A 14,572-nucleotide genomic window follows, 5' to 3' on the forward strand; every position below is an offset into this window, starting at 1 on the left:
ACTCAGTAATTAACATTTTACTATCATCTTAACTTGCAAACTCAATTTACTTCTAAATACTAAACAGCATTATGACAGTAGCACAGGGGAGTTGCATTAATGGAACCAACTAAAAACCCATGCATATTACTGAGCGGTGTTCTGTGTAACCTAATCATGTCTCACTGACAATAGACAAAGATAGTGCCATGTTTTGAAATGGCAGCCCACACTCTTAATAACTGCAGATTACTGAACTAAGAAAGTAATTCCTGGTAGCATTTCTTGCCAATCTCTGTTACTAGGCCAGTACATTTTGGAGGGTTTGTATGTATTTTGTTGCTGACGGCTGATGTATGACCAAGAAAAATAAATGTATGCATGAAAGCCTGGGGGACTGTCTGGGGGAACACAAATAGCCTTGGAATCCTTGAATTTATTTTTTAATGTTTGATGTACAGTATATCATGTATATGAAATATGATTTACCTGCTTAAAAAGTGGGGGGAGGGCGTTCCATGTAAGAATGTATATATATCTCATGAACTAATGATATTTTCTGGATTGAGATTGTAATAAAATATTGGAAAATGTTTGCAAAGGTGTCTCTTGTAATTTGTAGCAAGGATTGTGAAGAACACGACTGCCATCCTCTTGTTGTACATTTGCTGCAGTGGAAAGGTTTCTACATTCTGTGCTTGCAGATGGTTCTAGAGAGATTCTCTCTAGTCATACAGACGACTGCTGGAGGCCTGGGATATTTCCCAACAAGAATCTCCTTTTAGATAATAGATTCAAGTTGCATCAGGCCAAGGTAGGGATTGCAGTGAACTTGGAGAACTCTCATTTGTAGCATTGCCCTGTTTCAGATAACACATATGAAGTATGTAATGTAGGAAGTTCTCAACTTACAACCACAATTGAGCCCAAAATTTCTGTTGTTAAGTTGTTAAATGAATTTTGCTCCATTTTACAACATTTCTTGCTGCAGTTGTTAAGTGACTCACGGCAGTTCTTAAGTTAGTAAAATGGTTGTTCAGTGAATCTGGATTTCCTCATTGACTTTGCTTGTCAAACGGTTGCAAAAGGTGAGCACTTGATCTTGGGACCCAGCAACAGTCACAAGTATGAATCAGTTGCCGAGCATCTGAATTTTGATCACATGACCATGGGGATGCTGCAAAGGTGAAAAACGGTCATAAGTCACTTTTTTCAGCACCATTGTAACAGTCATTAAATAAACTGTTTTAAGTCAAGGACCACCTGTATTCATTGCATTCAAGCAGCAGGAATAAGAAGCTTTTAAGCATGCACCAAACCCATTTAGCCCACAAAGCTAGCAGTCTTCGCCAAAGTATATTGGTAGTTACCTATAGGTTGCATACATCATTCAGCCAATCTTTTAGGAAGATGGGATCAAGAATACGAATAGTTGCCTGTCGACATATTGTGTTGTGCAGAATGGCTCTCCTCTCCGCTTTTAAAAAAGAATATATTGGAGTTGCATTTAAAAACTTGGGAAATTGGATTAGATTACAATACAAGAAATAATCATTGACTTCATCATAAACCAAACGTATGGTTCTTTATAAGAGAGGTCAGCAAAATTTGCAAGCAAGGAGAAAAAAATTCAAAAATATATACAGTACTTAAATGGCCAAAATCCTGACAATTTAGCTAAACCTTAAAAAATTGCCAGTGGGTGCCACCTAGTGGTATTGGATACTATAAAATATCTCTCCCTCCCTCTTTCCTCCCCCTCTCTCTCTCTGACACACACACACAAACACACATACCTTCTTTTATCCAGTAGTAGTCTCATAAAGACATCTTCTGTCTTTTTTGGAGCAGTTATATTCCTTCAAATGGTCATCCATAGATTCCTTTCTGTGAAAAACTTTCTGGTATGATTGATGGGAACAGTTGCGCCTGCTCAGAGTGAGGGCATGCAGGCTGCACACTCTCAAAGGCCCTCTTGCTTCTTCGATTCCTGGCTGAATATCCCTTTTTGGGAACTACCTATCAGATCCATGTGATTTGTGGCACAGTGGTTAAAAGCAGCACTGCAGGCTACTGCTAGATCAGCAGGTCAGCGGTTCAAATCTCACCGGCTCAGGGTTGACTCAGCCTTCCATCCTTCCGAGGTGGGTAAAATGAGGACCCAGATTGTTGGGGGCAATATGCTGACTCTCTGTAAACCGCTTAGAGAGGCCTGAGAGGCCTATGAAGCGGTATATAAGTCTACTGCTAAGTCTACTGCTATTTCTACTGGGAAAACAGAATGAGAAAGGCTAGTTGCACTTCCTTTATAATGTTAAGAGAGACTGAGGAATCGTGGGCTCAGTCTAGTAAAACAGACTGTTTTTCATTGTATTCCCAGTAAACAGTTATACAGTCCTGTGTGACAGTAGCCATCTCTTCTCTGTGGAGCACATACGTGTCTTTTTTCACAAGCAAAGTTAATCATCTCTGCAGGCTCCTTTTAAAAGTAATCTAATCATGTCTGCCTGTTTCTGCAACAAGATCAATCACCCTTTGTAGAATGAAGCAAGTTTTTATCTTCTCTTATATCCTGCCTGCCTGCCACCATTAGAAACTAGGCATGGGACAAACAATCCAGGGTTCATGAGTAACAAAACACACACAGCAATTAACCCACACTGGTCACTTCCAGATAACCAATAAATATCCTCTGCCTTGTAAATACTGAAGAAAATGCAAACTCAATTTGAGTTAATGACACTTGTTCCTAACCTTTAAAAAGTGCATAAAAAGACATACTGCAGGAAAATTACAGATTTTTATGATGCTTAACGGGACCTGAAAACCAAATGTTAGCATTTTCCTAAAACCACCACAGGAGTATTATGGACACAACTTTTGCCACAATAGGGATGTCCAGTCACAAAATTCTTCTATGTTAGAAGTGTAAGTATTAGGGTGCAGCCGTCCAGCACTTTTGTTTTTGGAGTCCAGATGAGACTCTGAGACATTGAAAGAAAGTTATTTATGTTATTGATTGGAGCAGTGTTTCTCAACCTTGGCAACTTGAAGATATCCGGACTTCAACTCCCAGAATCCCCCAGCATTCGTTGGCTGGGGGATTCTGGGAGTTGAAGTCCAGACATCTTCAAGTTGCCAAGGTTGAGAAACACTGGATTAGAGGCTCTAGCAATCAGCAGGTAAAACACCCACAGTACAGATTGATACAATTGGTAAAAATTAAAGATGGTGAGAGCTCATTAGCCAGCAGTGCTCTTCAAAGAGCCCCCAGAACAATGGTGAAATCCTGTGAAGTCTGCTACGGGTTCGGTGAGTCTACTACCAAGTGTGTGCTTTGCGCGCATGAGTGCCTGAGGTGTACCCGCACAGTGCTAAAAAGGAACATTTTGAATCCTTCCGAAGCCAGCGAGGTGGGGGGAAATTCGCTATGCCACACAATTTAGATTAGCTAGAAACCAAGAAATCTGATAATTCTAGCTAATATAAATTGTGTGTCACAGCTGATCGTCACCCAGCTGATCTTTGGAAATACCGGTTCGCCCGAACCAGTAGCATTTTTTGCTACCGGTTCAGGTGAACCGGTCCGAACCGGTAGCATTTCACCCCTGCCCCAGAAGGTTGTAACAGATGGGGCAAGTCTTAATTCTAAAAGGCAGCAAGTACCACAAATCCACAATGATGATGAAGCAGCAGCATTGTTTGGCCTTGACTTCCCTCCCTTTCTAGTAGTGAAATACAACCAAGAGTTGAAGAAGCTTCTTGGATGAGAAGCAAAACATTTTCAAAGAAAAACAAGAAAGTCCAGTTAGTTGCCTCTTGAAAAAGCACCTTTGAGATACAACCAAAGAGTTCTCCTGAGGTGAACATATTGGATGCTTCCAGAAGGTCTGTTAACTGCACCAGATGAAGTCGATGAAGGGCTGGCTGCTTACAGCATCTGCGAGTCCATTTAGCAATAGTTCTGAGTCCAGCTTGGTGCTTTACTTTGCAACATGCTAGTTTCCATTTTGTTTTTAAAAATCTAAATCTAAAAAATGTGAAAGATGGAGAAGGCGAAAAGATCTCAAAATATCTTGTCACAACTTACTGGTGAACATCAGCTTGGGCTAATACTGTATTTCTTAAAAATGCCAACTGGGACTTGATGCTTATGAACAGAAGAGGACAAAATAGTCCATGGCACTATATCAATGCTACACTAAATTTTCATTTTATTAATCGGGTATGTTGATTCAGCCACTTCATTTACCACTTATAAATTAACCAATCACAATATGTAGGTTCATATTTGGTTTAGCATATTTGCAGATGAAGAAGGCAGGTGTCCTCCATCAAAAAACCCCAAAATGTGAAAAAAATTGAAGAACAGCAAGAGTGTTTATTTAACAGTAGATCATTATAACAGAAAATTTACCAACTTGCATATTTTTAAGAACTGTTTTAGCAAACCTTGCCTTATTTTTTATTAACTTCCCACACAATATTTGCAACAGTTAAGCACACATTCCACTGAACCCTGAAACATTGGAGCTGCATGTATCAACTGGATTTTTGCCAACAAGGAAGCTCTAATAATTGCATGTTGCTTGAGCAGGCAAACAAAAGCGCTCAGTCACACTGCCCCTTACGCAGAGTGATTCAGCCGGTATTTACCAGCCCATTGTGTGGAGTGGGGGTAAACTGGATTATTAGTTGATAGCTTAGTAAGTTCATCATTAATCAAAAGCTAGAGCAACTCTTTTATGAGAAAAGACAATGCTCAGATGTTATAGCATTGCATTGAGGGCAAATAAAGAGACACCTGACGGAGGTACACAAAATTAAAAATAGTTTAGAAAGCGAGTAAATTTTTCTCTAGCATTGCTTCCAGGCAAATCTTTACTGAATGACTTATACACTTTAAAAAAAAAAGGGGGGGGGAGGATACAGAAAATATTACAGGTAGTCCTTGACTTACGACCACAATTGTTCCAAAGTTTCTGTTAATAAGCAAGACAGTTAAGTGAATTTTACAACCTTTCTTGCCACAATAGTTAAGTGGATCACTGCAGTTATTAAATTAATAACATGGTTGTTAAGTGAATCTGGATTCCCCATTGACTTTGCTTGTCAGAAGATCACAAAAGGGGATCATATGATTCTGGGATACTGCAACTGTCATAAATGTGTGTTATCAAGCATCCAAATATAAATCATGTGACCATGGGGATGCTGCAACACCATACTGTAAGCGTGATAAATGATCAAAAGTCACTTTTTTCAGTGCTTATAACTTTGAATGTTCCTCAAATGAATGGTGGCATCAAGAACTATCTATGCTGCCCATTTACCCCTGAAATTACTGAATTATTTTACCATGTTAAGAGGTAACCCTTGGGGGTCCTCCACGGATACCAATACAATACAATAAATAGCAGAGTTGGAAGGGATCTTGGAGGTCTTCTAGTCCAACCCTCTGCCTAGGCAGGAAACCCTATACCATTTCAGACAAATGGCTATCCAACATCTTCTTAAAGACTTCCAGTGTTGCGGCATTCACAATTTCTGAAGCCAAGTTGTTCCTCTGATTAATTGTTCTAACTGTCAGGAAATTTCTCCTCGGTTCTAAGTTGCTTCTCTCCTTGATTAGTTTCTTGCTTCTTGTTCTACCCTCAAGTGCCTTGGAGAATAGTTTGACTCCCTTTTCTTTGTGGCAACCCCTGAGATATTGGAACACTGCTATCATGTCTCCCCTGGTCTTTCTTTTCATTAAACTAGACATATCCAGTTCCTGCAACCGTTCTTCATATGTTTTAGCCTCCAGTCCCCTAATCATCTTTGTTGCTCTTCTCTGCACTCTTTCTAGAGTCTCCACATCTTTTCTACATTGTGGCGACTTTTCTACATCGTGGCAAACAGTCATAAGGTACCACAAAAGCAAGAAAGCTGTTGGTGCATGTGGGTGTATTTGCACTGTCAGCAGCACTTCCACAAAATTGCTGTTGTGAGGTGTAACCATTAAGAAAACAGGGTGAGGCCAACTAAAACTTAATTGAATTTCAATGTAATTCCTTTAATTGCGCAAACAGGTGAAAAAAATAAAGACATGTCTCCTTAAAATAATTATGCCGATTTTCCCATCTAACCCTAATAATGTTAGAAGGGCATCTTTTGCTTCCCTGGACCAATTAAAGCACATTATTTTGATATATTTTTTGGGTTAAAACAAGTGATAATAGTAGGAATTCAAAGCTCAATTGATACTAACTGAACATGCATTAGATTCTTTAGTTCTCAGGACAATTACTATTTCTTTCTGGTCCCGAGAAATTAATAATGTATTTAAAGTCTTTGTCTTAAATGAGGAATAGAAAAATTAAAAAATCTATAAAGTTCAAGATTAATGTATTTCTACTGTCTATATTTTTCAAAACAAATGGTCTTAATTTTTTAAAAAATTAATCCTACACTTAACAGATTTTATCAAACTTGCAGCAATTCACATATGAAGAATGATATAAATCATGATAATTTGGGAGAATGGGCCTTAATCTATAGCACATGCATGACATCACTCAAATTCCATTGTGTATTTGTTTCACATGCTATGGCCCCATTACATAATCATGCTTTGGAACAATCTCCCCATGGAGATTCGTACCCTCACCACCGTCCAGACCTTCCGCACAGCCCTCAAGACCTGGCTATCGCGTCAGGCCTGGGGATAAAGATCGTAATCCGTCCCCACCCGAATGATGAATGTTGTGTACTATTTTTACTTATGTATTGTTATGTCTTACTGTCTTGTACTCCCCTCCCTATATATTGTAAGCCGCCCTGAGTCCCCTCAGGGAAAAGGGCGGCCTATAAATAATAAAACCATAAAACCAAACCATAATGCTATGTGCACAGTAAAGTAACATATGTCATTTGGACTTTTGAGTTCAGTGGGTAGATATGATTGAGTGACAAATTGCCCAGATGATGGTTCAAAATATGATGCCTATTGCCTTTTCCCTTGCTCTGCCATGCCTACCTACTTCCCAAAGGATGTGGATGTCCTGTAGCCTTCAAGACTTTTGTCATGCAGATGCTCTCACCTGCAGACACCTCTCCCATTGGAGAAGGAGTTGTGATCAGTTCTAGTTGGACAGATCAAAGGTTCAAGGAATAGCGTTATGGACATGGTGAGGTGGGGGTAAGCCTCAGGGTCTCCCTGCTTTGGGAGAAAATCAACTAGACTACAACTCTGAGATCACAAAAACAACATGGAAAGCTAGCACAATTGAAAGCGGACAGCACTGCCACAGGAGCAGCTGGACTGTTTACCTAGGAGAATCATACAACAACCTGATTTAGAAAAAGTCTTGCAAGTTTGAGACGGTGGAAAGCTCCTGGTTCAAATTGGAATAAGAAAAAAAGCCATACAGAAACTGGCAGAGATTTATAGATAAATACGGTAAACAAAATTGGTCAAAAAGGGGAACTTTTAACTTGACAATGAAACTTCTGAAAGTTTTTTTTTTTTTTTTTTTTTTTGATGAGAAGAATTAAAAAAAGAAATGAAAATGGGCTGGTGGACCCAACTTTCAGATGACATTTATCCCTGCAATCCAGAAATCGATTATAACACTGTCTCAAGGCTCCTCCCTGTAATTTAGCCAAGAACAAAGTTAACTCTATTTGGGTATTCATAGAAATACCAGAAAATCAAACAAGGAACAAAAAAACCCTCACAACACTGTTTAGAACACTATTGAAACTCATGATGCAAAATGTGAAAGGCTTTTAAGCATGCACAGCTTAGTGCTAAAAATAAAATAAAAATCTTAAAGCCATAGCAGGGGTTTGTGAGTGTGTGTGTGTGTGTTTGTGTATGTGTGAATTACCTAGACAAATACTACCACAGTGCCATTACAATCAGCATAATCAGCCTTTAGTTTACTTAATATATAAATAATAGAACAATATTTTTTAGTTTTTGTTTGCCTGTCTCCCTGTTGAATGGTTTGATTGAACTTCACATGAACCTTCCCACCTGTACACCAGGATTAAGCATCTCTTCCTCCCTGCTGAGGACAGATTGACAGACTGTATGCAAGAACAAGCAGGGCAGTACGGAGTTTTCTGGATGGGTGGGAGATGCTACATTGTCAGTGTTAATGGTGATAGAAAGAAGGTATCAGTATTTTTTCTTGGTAAGCATTTGACAGTGTAGATCTGTGCAGAGAGGAAGTTTAAACTTTATGCAAGTCTGTCTCATTAAAAGCTGAATCTCTCTAGTAATAAAATAGTGTTTGGAAAGTGAATGCAGGATCTGGCCACATCTGCATCCACCATTCATTCTGGTGTGTGAGAGTCTTGTGTATATTTTGTACATTGTGACTTGTGTAAGTTGAATGCGTGTTAGAAGAAAGTTAAGAGGTTTCTGTTGTTCAGATTCTCTGCCATCTAGTCTTCGTTTTTTGAAGTCTTTCTCCCATTTGCCTCAGCTTCACGTTGGCTCAAGCTCCCTCTTCATACTCTCACCATGTCTATCTTCTTGCCTGCTTGTTACGTGGTTGAAGATCAGAGCAAATGGAGGAGGAGGGGAAAGACAGAGGGGGGCAGATGCCTTCACCCAAAATTTAGGGGGGCTGACACACTTCCCCCTTTTTTTCAGGACTTTTGCAATACTTTACACACTGTGTTTTATAACTTCCCAAGATTTCCTAGTTGTTTTCAGGTCTCATGCTCAACCAATTTAATTCTTTGAGTTTATGCAAAGATTTCACTGAGTATTTTTACAGATTTCAATTGCCTTATCCTTGCATTTTTGAGACCAAAACATTGATTTCTGTTGAATTACCATCATACAGAACTATGACTTTGTTTCCAGGCCATGTTTTTTTTTTTCTTAAAAAAAAAAAAAAGGCTAGCAGAGTTTAAGGCCAGGGACCAATTCCATCTAATTATGGCTGTAATACAGCAGCTGCCAGCAAGAACCACACAACACTGTGCCAGATGAGTATGTGGGAAGGGAAGGAACAGCTTATGAAGTTGTTTTAAAAGCTGTAAACTTGCCTATTGAACATTCTTGATAGAGATCAGCCTTATCTCAGCACAATCTGTGCATAAAGATTACAGGTAAGTGCTTGATAACAGAGCATCTTGTTCCTTACTGGCTGTGCACCCAGAGGAAACTGATTTTAAATTATAAAGATTAAAAAAAATAATTTCAATGGGGAAGAAGGGTGTTGATGGAATCGAGTATCTACAGAACCCTAGATAGCCCAAATCAGTGATGGCTATCCTTTTTGTTGTTGTGTGCCGAAAGCGCATTTGCACCCATAATGCAATGTGTGCTTGCCCCCCCTGCATGCCCCATGCATGCGCGTGTGACTCCCATGCTCCCCACGCATATGCACGTTCTCCCTGCTCCCCATACTCCCTTGTGTATGTGTACACAACCTCCCCGCAGGAATCCTGCCCCCACCCATGCATGCACGACCTCATGCATATGTGCACCCCCACCCCCTGCGCATGCACGTGCATCTCCCACATGCACCCCGCCCCCCACGGATGTGCAGCAGAGACCTGAAAACCGGCTGGTTGGCAGGAAACGGGGCACATGCGTGCTGGGGCGCTGGTTCACCATAGGTTCACCATCACTAACCCTAACCCTAACCCCTAAACATAAACCTTTGCTTACCGTAAGGCTCATCTATTAGCTAGATTTTTAAAAAATTATTGATGTTCATGAATCAATCTGAGGTCAGTCCTTTACTTTTTCATTTTTAAAACCTGATGAACTCCAAAGACGTGACTCCTTCATTTCATAGCCTAAGTCACTGGGCCTTACTGTGCACTCTTTTCCCTGCCAAGATAAATGCTATTTTTCAATTGCCACTATCTTCTACCAAGCACCCAGTGAGAGACCTACTTGGAAGTTGAGGCTTCTGTAAGCCTTGGATACCAGCCTTTGGCAACCTACTAAAATCTTTATATGCAAAAAGTGACCTGTGGCCCACTAGACACCCACAGACCCTATCATTCATTGTCAATAGGTTGCTTGAGATCCTTGGTTGCTACTGTCCTTGTTCAAAATATCTAAAGATTTGGTCTCCATAGACAGTGTTTTGTCTATGGAGATTCCCAATCATCCAGGTCATAGTTCTCCCAAAGGTACTTTTTTCCAAAAAAGGAACTGGATTTTTTTTGCTTTGAAAACATTTTACTTCTTAGCCAAGAAGCATATTCAAGAGAAGTAAATTGTTTTCAAAAGGAAAAAAACCCAAGGAAGTCTAGTTGCCTTTTAGAAAAAGCACCCTTGAGACATTGACTATTTTGTTCCACGTGAGGCTTCTGCCATTCCCCTGGAATGACCAATTCCAGCCTTTAAGGATCAGTGTTTAGCCACTTATGAAGAAGAGCTTCTAGCTGCTCCAAACTTAACTTTGTAGCAATGTACAATTTTGAATCCCACAATAGCAATAGCACTTAGATTATATACCACTTCACAGTGATTTACAGCCCTCTCTACGCTGTTCATAGAGTCAGCATATTTCCCCCAACAATCTGGGTCCTCATTTTACTGACTTTGGAAGGATGGAAGGCTGAGTCAATCTTGAGCTGAACAGGATCAACCTGGTGGCAGTCAGAAGAATTAGCCTGAAATACTGCATTCTAACCACTGCACCACCAAGCCACCACTGCTTCCCAAGACTACAGACAATTTACCTACAATTCTTTGCAGATCATAAACCTGGTAGAGAAAACCTCTGATCTCAAACCGTAACTTATGGGGCCTTACAAACTCCTGACTTTGAACTCTTTCCTGATAAGTCTTTTGTGGTTGAGGGAGTCTGTTTAAGAGGGACTGCGTTTTTTTTTTAATCTGCTAGGAAGAACCCTTGTTACCTTCCTTGGGAGCCAGTAGTGGGATTCAAACATTTTTACTACCGGTTCTGCGGTGTGGCGTGGTGTGGCTTGGTGGGCATGGCAGGGAAAGGATACTATAAAATCCCCATTCCCTTCCCACCCCATTAACCTGTTTTCCTGCTCTGTTCTCCTGTGCAGGACAACAGAAGAAGACCCAGACTATCAGCTGGGACTCCAATCATCTGGGATTTGGGAGGCAGAGAATAGATGGGGGCAGAGCCAGCCAGAGATGGTATTTGCCAGTCAGTGGTGGGTTTCAAAAATTTTTGGAACCTCTTCTGTAGGTGTGGCCTGCTTTCCGGGTCCACTGGTGGAACCTCTTCTAACTGGTTCGGTAGATTTGACGAACCGGTTCTACTGAATAGGTGCGAACTGGTAGGAACCCACCTCTGTTTCCGGTTCTCTGAACTACTCAAAATTTACGCTACCGGTTCACCAGAACTGGGTCAGAATCTGGTCATTTTACCTTATATCATTAAAGGCAATCACTTTGCTGGTCAGGCTTGCTCAACAACTTTGTGTTTCAGTCTTTGCACTTGTTTCAAATTCCCTCTCTGCTGCTTATCAGAAGTTTCTTTCAGACTCTGGGACTGCTACTTGCAATGTCTCTCTGGTGTTTATTTGAATGGTTCCTAATGGGTGGCCATTTTTTTTTTTTTTTTTTTTTTTTGGTCTTTTGGCTCAGCAGCTACATGTGAAACATATTGTGATACCCAAGCTATTCTAGTCTGGCTTGCCTCTAGAGCAGTGATGGCTATCCTTTTTGTTGTTGGGTGCCAAAAATGTGAGCGTGCACAAGCGATAGCATGCATGCATGCCAGCACCCATAATGCATAGTGCGCTCCCACATGCGCATGTGCGCACACATACACACCCCATTTCCCCCATGTGTGCTGCACTGCTCGCCTCCAAGCTCAGCTTGGTATTTCTTCGGGGGTGGCGGAAGAGGCCATTTTCGCCCTCCCTAGGCTTCAGGGAAACCTCCAGAGCCTGGGGAGGGCAAAAACAGCCTCCCCCAGCCCCCTGGAGGCCCTCTGGAAGTTGGAAACAGATTGTTTCCAGACTTCTGATAGGCCCATTGGGCCCATGTTTTTCCCTCCCTAGGCTCCAGAAGCTTTCCTGAAGCCTGGGGAGGACAAAAATGGCCTCCCCCAGCACTCTGGAAGGCCAAAAATCAGCTGGCTGGCATGCGCCTGTGCCCTGGAGCTAACAGCTCAAGTGCCAGCAGATATGGCTCCGCGTGCCACCTGTGGCACGTGTGCCATAGGTTTGCCATCACAACTCTAGAGCTTATGTGGAAAATCCCAAGAATTTTTTCTAGGGTAAGAAGGACTCAGAAAGAGGAGAGGTGACTCTCTGCCCTCTCAGTACGTCTATGGGTGAGGAGGATGCCAAAGTTTCTATCCTTGCAGAAGCAGCAGTAGCAGAGAGCTTTGGAAGGCAATTGCGGTAGGGGTCACAATTCCCCTGAGGGGTCCTTGGTGCTCTCTCAGCACTGATGAGGTTACGTAGCTTCAGTCGTGGGATTCAAATAATTTAACAACCAGTTCTCTGCCCTAATGACCAGCTGTGTAGGCGGGGCTCGGTGGTCATGTGACTGGGTGGGAGTGGCCAACTCAATGTCACTCACATCAATGGGCACTTCGCCTTAGCTATTGCAATGTAATAAGGGTTAACCAGAGAAATAGTTTCTGTAAAGCAGGGCAATAAAGATTAGGCTAGAAACAGTACCAGAATGTTTCCTCCCTGCGTTCCTTACAGGATTAGCCCTGCAAAATGAAAAACAAAAACAAAAGGAAGTTTCTTCCAACAACCGGTTCTCCAAACTGCTTAGAAAGTTAACAACCAGTTCTCCCAAATAGGTGCAAACTGGCTGAATCCCACCACTGCCTAGGTTGGATAATGAAATGTCTGCAAGAAGAAAACAACCAAGCTTAGAGAACACCAAGGACCCTTCATTTCAACTCTGCACTACAAATATTCTCCTGCATCAGTTCCTCTGAGTGCCAGATCCATCTATTCCAGCTGGGAGATTGCCTGTGCCTTAAAAAGTTCCATAACAAGACTCTCAATCCAACCTGGGAGGATCACCCAGAAATTGTTGGCTACTCCAAAATATTGTACGTGTGGAAGGAAAAAGGTTCCGGATTCACAGGCTTAGGAATGGACTGTTGCTGATTTTGCACAACTCTTGGAACTTGATGAAACTTTGTGGACTTCTTTTAAGCAACCATGATTTCTGTTGCACTTTTGCTCTATTTGCAATTTTTTTTAATGCAGCAAGTGGGGTGGGATAAGCTGGGAGAGCAACTCTCTTGCCAACTCAAACTTCATGCAATCACAAATGCTGACCTGCAAAATCAAACTTGTTGGAACTGCGCTGAGTCAACCCCTCTTCCTATTTTTTTCTTGTGTTCTTTAGTACTAATTGGTGGGTACATCATACAATTTTGCTTAATCCTCTTCTTTGGTAGACAGGGTTTTTACTATATAAACTTGTTGCAAATTTATCTATTACATTTGAAGTTTTTGTTCATGACACTTCAAAGAACTGTAAGCTACTTCAGGATGGAAATTTCTCTGGAAAATGTATTGCAAAACAGGCAGGTCTTAGAGCAGCTACTGGGGGCAACATGGAGGGGGGTGTCCACATGTATATTAATCAATGTTGACATACGTTTCATGAAAGCTTAATTACCCAGCAACATAAGTTAGCTAAGATAGTTCCTATCCTCACAAAAAAAAAAACCCCACCCAGGGAAATATTTTTTAAAAAAACAACCTCACTTGGAACATGGATTACACATTGGGGTGAATGAAGTATTTATTGTTTGTGGTAATAATTGTGATTGCCCTGGCTCTGCTTGAGATATTATCTTCTTTGGTGCGCTCCCTTCAATATGTGCTACCCATTGTTGCTATTGTTCTCTGGGTCCTGCCCTACAGAAATGCTCCAGCTATGAACCCCATGCAATTTCAGATGTTAATTGCTCACTTGCATACTAAACACTACCATGGGTCAGCACACTGTTATTCATTTGAGAACCAAATGGGCGATGTGTTAAATGGAATTTTAAGCATCATCATGGCCATTTTAATAAATGGCAATATTAGCATTTGAGCATGGCACCTGTGCCTCCTTTGAAGTTTAGGAAACCATGTTTTTCCTTTGAGCCAAAACCATTTCTTTTGATGTGCAAAAACTAGCCCTTTCAGGGACATCAGTCAAACAATGGGGCTGCAGTCATTGAATGAGAAGGTGCAACGTATCTTAAGGGCATCTGTATTTTCTCCCATCTAATCAATATCTTTTATTATTTGATTTGTTGTCTTCTGATACATTACATATATATCCAATGTATCCTTTGTCTCTCTGCCCTATATAAAGTCTTAATAAAATGCTTTTCCCTTTGCCTACAGTACTTGTGGTTTATGGGAAGGGGATGGGGGAGGCAAAAAAAGCCAAGGATATTGGGGTGTTTCTTTCTCAAATTCAGGAACTGGCTTTTTCCCAGCGCCATGCCAACTTGGGTGTTTTGAGTTTTGGGGACCAGCGTGTAAGTTGAAAAATTAACAGTTGCAAAGATTCTTTAAGACATTGTAGTTAGTGACCGCTATATTAAAATCCGTACCATTTCTTACCTACGCTAATGTTTTTATTAAGTTTACATGACATATTTTCTGCGTACAA

The sequence above is a fragment of the Thamnophis sirtalis genome, unplaced genomic scaffold (genome assembly GCF_051295495.1).
Source record: "Thamnophis sirtalis isolate CommonGarterSnake01/CBP01778 unplaced genomic scaffold, rThaSir2_p1.2 scaffold_1, whole genome shotgun sequence".
In the NCBI taxonomy this organism is placed as follows: domain Eukaryota; kingdom Metazoa; phylum Chordata; class Lepidosauria; order Squamata; family Natricidae; genus Thamnophis; species Thamnophis sirtalis.